General features: G+C 34.4%; 1 protein-coding gene across 1 annotated transcript in view; it reads right to left on the reverse strand.

Annotated features, from left to right (window-relative positions):
• zgc:152774 (uncharacterized protein LOC553526 homolog) overlaps window positions 1-6,163 on the reverse strand; it is a 41,293-nt gene that overhangs the window by 7,211 nt on the left and 27,919 nt on the right. The window lies entirely within an intron of this gene.

Here is a 6,163-nt window from a genome sequence, read left to right on the forward strand (position 1 = left end):
ATATATTTATTTATTTATTTATTATTTTTTTAAAGGCTTTATAAACCCTTCCCACACTCTTGCAATGTTCTAATCCCTTAAACCAAGTTTAACAATATATGTATATGTACTGTAAAGTACTGTGAATTTTTATATGGGTACTCACCAGTGAAGATCAGACTACAACTTGAAGGATGAGTTCAGCTTCAGGATTATTTGCAACTTTCCTGCCAGTTCTGTGATCTTAATAGGCTTAAGGGCGACTGTGGCTGAGTGGTTAGAGCAGTCGTCCTCCAAAGCCAGAGTTGGGGGTTCGATTTCACCAACAGTCACATGCTGAAGTGTCCCTGAGCAAGACGCTGAACACCTCATTTCCTCCGATGTGTGTCCCATCGGTGTATGAATGTGATAAAGCACTGTTTAGTCATTGTATAGATGTAGTAGGGCACTGTAATGGGTAATTGAGGCCACAGATTATAATGTAAAGTTCTTTGAGTATCTTGATAAGATAGAAAAGCGCTATATAGTATATTTCATTACATAGAGAACTTTACTAATTGGCTTTTCTATGTATGTGAATGTTTCTGTTCAGTGCCCTGAGACAACCTTGTTATGAATTGGCACTATATAAATAAACTGAATTGAATATAAAGTACAGTCCATTTACCATTTGCAATTTAATAGATAGATCCTCCCCTCCATTGTTGCCAATTCGTCAGAAAGCGGCCGGAAGCCCGATTGGCTTCTGGGATGTGTAGTTCTTTTGACTTGAGTTATAGTGTAGGTTTATTGAAAGAAAACTACAAAATTGCTGCACCTGTTCAATTTTTTTTTTGTTTGTTTGTTTTGCTTTTGTTTTTTGTCCTATTGGTTTGTTCCCTATCCCGTCCGCTCCCATTAACTTTTTTATACCGTACCGTCCCAATCACATGAGTAATATTAAAGTTGACAATCGTGTGTCATGTATAATCTTACGTTGAAAAATCGCGAACGTCAAACCACGAAGTAGTGAGGGACTACTGTACACCAGTTTGCAGAATATTATAGTCCTTTGTACTTAGAGGTGTCTAAATAAGTCTACTTATGTATGTTGTCTAAAAGGAGTCTGCTCAAAGAGCTGTCTGCAACAGGTAATATGATACTTATTCATAATCTTTGATCAAAGTAAACTTTAAACAATCTGAATTATTCTTTTTTGTTAATATCATAATTTATTAGTTAAAATCATCACATTTAGTAGCACTGACTTGAAGTCATCTTCTTCAGTCTCACATCTTATTTGCCTCACTTTTCTTTACAACAGTGTTCCAGAAGATAGACGTTTGTGGACACACAACAAATGACTGCACTTCAAGATCTGGACTTCAATACCAAAGCACTTTCATTGTTGTTTCTTTTTAATCTTCTTACGATAGATTCTTTGAAATGGTGCTTCCTCTTTTTCTCCTTCTTTTTTTTTAGTTTGCACAAGCTGGAAACTACAAGTTTTTAGGACTTTTTCTGGTATAATTATTAGTCTAATCCTTATATAGTGGTTCATGTTTTTGTGGTAAAGAGTTTGGTTTAGGGAGAGGTGTGGATTGAATTTATCGGTACGTTCGGGTTAGTCATGTACTGATGATGGTTAGGTTTAGACTGGGCAACAGAAATGAATGGAAGTGCTAAAAGGAATGTGTGTTGGGGTGGAGTGATCATTTGTTTGTCTGTTGGCAAAATATCTCATCAAACTGACTGGATGTACTCCTATGAACTTTTACCTTTTAGAGTCAACCCAATTCAATATGGCCACCGCAGCTAATAGAGCTTAACAAACACACAGATTGCTTTAACCATGTCAGTTTTCCACTAACTCCCTCCTTTGTCATCAGAAGATGATCCATTTTTTAAAACTCTGGCATGAAAGAATGGTGTACCGTTTGCAAAGTTACACAGTCAAAAATTAACAACAATATTTTGGTTTATTTAGCCTTTCATAAGAAAAAACAGACTTTCACCATGTTATTCATACATTTACAAATGCCATAGTTCCAAGTTTAATATTTAATTTACAAACTAAATACTTAACTTGCAAGTTATAGTTAGTGAACTAAATATTTAGGTGTAAAATAAATATTTAATTTCCAAGCTAAATATTTATTTTCAAAACTAAACATTTGTTTTCTAAGCTAAACATTTAATTCTTAAACTAAATGTTTAATTTTCTAATTAAATATTTAGTTCAGACATAAATGTTTATTTTCCAAGCTAAACATTTAATTTTTAGAATAAATATTGAATTTGCTAGCTAAATATTTAGCTCAGACCTAAATATTTAACTTGCTAGCTAAATATTTGACTTGTAATATTTAGGTCTGAGCTAAATATTTAGTTAGCAAATTAAATATTTAAATTGGAAATTGAATATTTAGCTTGGAAAATAAATATTTAGGTTGGAGCTAAATATTTAGTTAGCAAGTTAAATATTTGGTTTAGGAATTAAATGTTTAGCTTAGAAATTAGATGTTTATTTTGGAAAATAAATGTTTAGTTTGGAAAATAAATATTTAGATTTGAAATTTAATATTTAATTTACATCTAAATATTTAGTTCACTAACTAAATATTTAACTTGCAAGTTAAATATTTAACTTTCAAATTAAATATTTATGTTGGAAATAAACATTTAGTATGTAAACAAGATATTTAGTGTGGAGCTAAATATTTAGCTTGCTCACTAAATATTTAACTTGAAAGTTAAATTTTTAGTTTGTAAGCTAAATATTTAACTTGTAAAATAAATATTTAGTTTGGAGCTATGACATTTGTAAATGTATGAATAACATGGTGAAAATATGAATTTGAAAAATAAACTATTTTTTTCTTATGAAAGGTTAAATAAATCAAAATATTGCTGTTAATTTTTGACTGTGTAACTTTACAAACGACACCCCATATAAAAGGCGGTGGATATGCATCCCCTCAAAAACAGCTTTAAATTTTATAAACAAAACTTGCAATGACTCTAACAGACATGTGTTTGTCTCTGGGAGGTGAAGTATAAAGCTCGAGATTGTGACTGTGGACATGTGAAAACAAGGGTCGAGTTTTGCTTTCATGTGTGCTATTTTTCATAAAGTGTGAGAGAGGGGAAAAAAACAGAGTAGAACCAGAAAAAATGACCACAGTTTTATCACCTTCTTTTACTTCACTTCCTGTGTCGATACCCTGCGGGGGCCCGTTGATTGCTGGCAAAACTGAAGCAGTCCCTTCTTTTAAATTTCAGTTGTATTTACAACACAATCATCTGCATATTTCATTTGAATTTTGTCAACAGGTTTATGGTAATAAGCATCAAATTGATATTTAACACCCTGCTATGTTAAAGAAAAAAAATTCCTCTGTAAAATCTCACTATTATAAAAAAATTTTAATACCTGACTTAACACATGAAATCATTTACAAGTCATTTAATTTTTTCCAAATGAATCATCCCCAGAGTTTTTTTTTTTTTTAACTTTTCTGGCTAAATTTATGTGATGCTTCCTGGAACTTATCGCTCAGTATATTGCAGTATCAGTGAATGTTCAGGTTGCAACACTGCGTCGCCCGAAAAACTCCTAAAAGTAGAAACATTTCTCGTCATCAAAGATCAAAGAAAACTGAAACAAAAAGCAAGCACTATGAATTTATGCAACTGTGAAATTTTATTTTAATCATGCACAATAATGTACATAAAAAAATACAAATTAGTCGAACACTTAGTTTGTTGTTTTTCTGGTGGGTGTGTCATTTAAGGTAGATTTACAGATCAAAATGTGCCTACACAGTGGTTTTTAATTAAAATTGAATTAGTTGCAACTAAGAATTTTTCACTTGCAAAAAGCCAGAATATATACCAATATTTAAAATCTCCTTTTGTGACAGTCAAGCCAGATCTTCAGACCTTTTAGCTTTTTTCTGGCCTGTGCCTCTGTGGGCTGCCAGAATCTCTGCAGAAGGAGGCAGAGGAAAACCTTGAGGCAGACTTTCAGACCTGAACTGATGTAAATGTTAGAAAAGTTGCACCGATTAAAACATCAAAGTTCATGCTCAATAATCCAGGTAGAAAATCCAACAAAGTTCAGTCAGGTCATCTGGACGGTTTCTTTTTTATGTTGTTGAGACTTTTCATAGTTCATCCAAAGGACTTCATCAGTCCAAGGAGCCACAAACAAACTGAGTCCCACAAGCAGCTTAAAATACTTTGTATATATTGTTTTGTAAATCTGGACAAAGGCTAATTTATACCTCATCAGGTAGTTTCTCGCTGATGTGGTTGCTTGACGAAAACTGTGTTCTTGTTCTCGCGCCGCTCCGAGAACCAGTTCTGTGCACAACTCCCTGTCAGAAGTAATGTTAAATTGCAGGGTATGTGCCAGCTATTGTATTGTTCAGAACTTTGTGAGCCTGTTAATGAAAAGTGGCGGCAGTATGCCACTCTCATTTTACTTCAGCTGCTCTGCTGAGGAGCTGCTGGCCGAGGCTGTCAGAAAATACAGTCAAATATAGAAAGACAGTCAAATAAATGACACATTTTGCGTTGTCTGTCAAAAACGGTGGTCTCTTTGTCACACATTTAGAAAATTGCACTTCTCGCCAGTAACAACAAAAATGCCAGGACTTCTCCCCCACAGTTTCTCTTCAAGTATATAGTACAGAAATGCTGCTGCACCTAGAACGACTGTAAAAGAAGGAAAAGTTATTTTGGCTCTAACAAAGGTGACACTATATATTCATCACCAGCACCAGATCGTATTCACTCCAGATGTTTTAAACCTTTGGGGATCTGTAAACAGTAAGATTGACAGTGTGAATCTTTACACACAGTCTGAATACATTTCAACTAATGTGCGTTGTGGATTTATTGTGGGAATTACAGAGGAGCACTCAGACCTTAACAAGTGAATCGCCTTTATTGTCATGACATACTGTAACCATCTTGACTCAATGTAACCTCCAACGCATTTTGTGAAATGTAGGGAGTGAAAATTGATGCCTTGAGGAATTTATGATTAAAGTTGCACATCATAAAACAAAAGACATTTTGTGTTGAAACTTTTTTCACATGTGCATTTGTATGTAGTTTATAACTACAAAAGTTGGGACTTTTATAAGCTCTTTATAAACAAAATAAACAGATGGACAGACAGAGAATAACATCATGGAAAGATGAAATGTCAAAACATACAAATATAAAATAGATCCCATAAGTCATTTGCTTATTCAGTGTTTAACTCAAGTCAGAAAGACTTTGTAAAGTTTTGTTAAACGTTCAAAATTTCAACTTGTCGTTGTAAGAAAAGAAGGTAGGGCCCTCTACTGGAGAGCATACGATATTACACAAAAATAAAAAAAAATTATATTTCCTTTTAAAATTGAACACTTCAAGATTCAAGGTTCTTTATTGTCATTCACATCACATATGGTACATGAGGTGGAACGAAATTGTGTACTCAAGGTCCCAGTTACACACAAAAATATAAAGTATAAAAAAAGAAACAGTATACAATGATCTATATGCTCAACAATAACAATGTAATTTAATAAGGTGTATTAAACACAAGCCTGAACATGAGTCTGTTGTGAGCAGATGGGTATGAATACAGCAGATTAAAGGCAATAAATCAGCAGCATAGATAAAGTGACATATCACCAATTAAAGCTGCATTACAGTGGTTATTCTGGTTCATGAGTCTAACAGCTTCAGGGTAGAAGCTGTTCCTCAGTCTAGTGGTTCTGCACTTAATGCTCTGCAACCTCCTGCCTGAGGGAAGCGGGACAAAAAGTGTGTGTGCTGAGTGAGTGGGGTCCTTCATGATGCAGGTGGCTCTCTTCCCTCATCTGGAGGTGTAAATATCTGTGATGGTGGGGAGACTGACTCCAACAGCCTTCTGTGCAGCCTTCACTACTCTCTGCAAGGCTTTTCTTTCTGCAGCTGTGCAGCCTCCATGCCACACGTTGATGCTGGAGCACAGGATGCTCTCCACTGCACACCTGTAGAAGGAGGTGAGGACTGAGCTTCCCAGTCCAGCTCGTCTCCGCGAGCTTGAATTCATCCATAAATACTTTAATGAACGCTCTTTTACAAAGTATTAATTTACTAGTGAACACATATCTGATTTATACATGAACTAGTGCTTTTTAAACCCTACAGTTTAACGGTTTAT

This window comes from Nematolebias whitei, chromosome 4 (assembly GCF_014905685.2).
Source record: "Nematolebias whitei isolate Nwh7 chromosome 4, NemWhi1, whole genome shotgun sequence".
In the NCBI taxonomy this organism is placed as follows: domain Eukaryota; kingdom Metazoa; phylum Chordata; class Actinopteri; order Cyprinodontiformes; family Rivulidae; genus Nematolebias; species Nematolebias whitei.